The sequence below is a fragment of the Gavialis gangeticus genome, unplaced genomic scaffold (assembly GCF_001723915.1).
Source record: "Gavialis gangeticus isolate Ggan-Ray unplaced genomic scaffold, GavGan_comp1, whole genome shotgun sequence".
Taxonomy (NCBI): domain Eukaryota; kingdom Metazoa; phylum Chordata; order Crocodylia; family Gavialidae; genus Gavialis; species Gavialis gangeticus.
In genome coordinates, this window is record NW_017729008.1 from 13570414 (window position 1) to 13572540 (window position 2127).

At 31.5% G+C, this 2127-nt stretch overlaps 2 protein-coding genes across 2 annotated transcripts in view; one reads left to right on the forward strand and one right to left on the reverse strand.

Moving 5' to 3' along the window:
- Nucleotides 1-2060, reverse strand: part of GPR22 (G protein-coupled receptor 22) — a 4186-nt gene extending 2126 nt beyond the window's left edge. The window contains exon 1 of the mRNA XM_019509412.1: nt 1423-2060. The gene's annotated coding sequence lies outside the window, so the exon portion shown is untranslated. The remainder of the gene's footprint in view (nt 1-1422) is intronic.
- The window catches only part of COG5 (component of oligomeric golgi complex 5), a 442290-nt gene that overhangs the window by 93424 nt on the left and 346739 nt on the right, over nt 1-2127 (forward strand). The gene's annotated exons all lie outside the window — the stretch shown is intronic.

Below are 2127 nucleotides of genomic sequence, written 5' to 3' on the forward strand. Positions count from 1 at the left end.
TTGCAATTCTTAAGTTAATTTAGATTGTATAGTACTTACAGGGACTTATAGATTAAACTTTCTGTTTCTAAATTGTGTATATTATTGCCATGAGAGTTGCTGTGTAACTCAACTGTAAAACAAAGATTAATAGTTTAAGTGTAACCAAATAGACTTTTAGAACACTGCATTTCCATATTCTGGTTTCAAAATTAATTTCAGAAAATAGATACTTTATTTATTTCAAAAGTACAGTATTTCATATTATTTCACCAGTGATTTATGTATTTGAGCATAACAGGAATATTTAATCATAATATATTATCATATTTGTCATAAAGGTTTTTTCATGATGGAATTTGTGGGTTTGTATATTTTTTTTAAGACAAAAACGAAAGTTTATCTCCTTCTCTAAAGTAGTGAGGCTCATAGAAGTAGCATTTATTACTGATATGAGAATTTATGATGGCCACACCCTCTATGGTTTACAAATGCCAATAGTTGAAATGTTTAGTATCTGCATAGGATGCCTGCCATTGTACTGTTTATCTTACTTGCTCATTAAACTGGTTTTGGTCTATAGCAAGATGAATGAATAGAATAAATTGAGCAAGTCTTGGATTGTTTTCCTTTTGGTCATGATACTTTATGATATCTTCTGATACCTTTGAGTACTTTTCAGAATTCAAAAGGAATAAATTTGGTATGAGGATTAATTTAAATTCAGGCCTTCATTTATTTATTAATGCAATAAAAGTGGATGGGCTTAAGGAGAATAAAAATGTGTTGCCTTTTTGATGCAAATATGAATTAAGTACACTATAGATATAATATGCAAATAAATGTGGTACCTACAATCCTGAGAAGCCACAATAATGCTGTACTATCAATTACTTTTTTTATAATGAAGGTTCTTGTTGTGTTTCAACAATTATTCTCTGTGTCACTTTTAAAGTAACAAATATGAATGAGAGTGTATTAGTCTCAGCTGTAAAAGGAAGCAAGAAATATTTCAAAACTTTAATTTCCATGTAATGCAACCTCCAGCCTTAAAAAGACTACAGTTTCCTCTGTGTATGTGGTCTTTAACTCTGAATGTATTTTGGAAACCAATTCAAATGCATTACTTAATAAATTGAATTCTCTTGAACTGGTAGAAGCCAAAGAAGATTAGAAGCAGTTCTTTTAGAACAAATGCTGATCTTAACTCTAAGAGTAAGTTTAAATGAAATCTTGTGAAAATGGAAAATGTTAAATGTGCCAGATCTTACTAACAGATAGATTAAATTAAACATCAGGTCTTTGTCACATCAGTTTAACTTGCAGTTAAAAGCAGAAATGTCAAGATAGGAAGATAATTAATAACATATATCTCTTCCATACAGTGCTCTGTTCCCTTGTAAATGTTAAACAGAGGTTGGGTGCATGCAGCTTCTGACCTACCTGTTTTCTGTTGCCTCAAGGGCCTTTCAGCTCACTGTAGCAGCTTGTCATATATTGATACATGGTGTCACTGACAGATTTTTTTTTACATGAATTTTCACTTGGCAACCGAGTTGTAGCTGTGCTCTATTTCATGCCTTACCAGAATCCTTTTCCCTTTTGTTTTTTTTCCCTTTCTTTTTGTTTCCAGCACTTCAGCAGCAATATTTGTTGATTACACAAAAGGATTTAATTGCACGTAATATTTCTGTGTACCAGTGCATGTCATTTGTTGGGATTCTTTTTGTTCTCCTTTTTAAAGCCACCAGTAAAAGAGATCTTCTTTTAAGTTATGCTAATTTCCTTCTGTCTTTGCATCTTATGGCAGCATACTTTTATTTTCCAGGATAAATAAAAATAAAAATAGAGAGAGCTGATTTTTGGCTCCAAAAATGTATGTAGCATCCTTTATTTAGTCGCACATTCATTTCTATAGTACTCCTTTTCTTTGCTTCAGAGTGCTGGCTTTGTCGCATAAATTGCTCTACATTGTAAAATCCAGTTTATGTGCTTTGATAGAAGCTGTAAGTTATTTAAATTGGTTTATATTCATTAAAGGAGAATACATAATTGCTAATAACATTCAGAGAAAAATATGCATTGGTCATTATGGCAAATAAGTAACTTAACGAGGAGTGTAGGGAAAGGTTGGTTAATGCCTTGCTT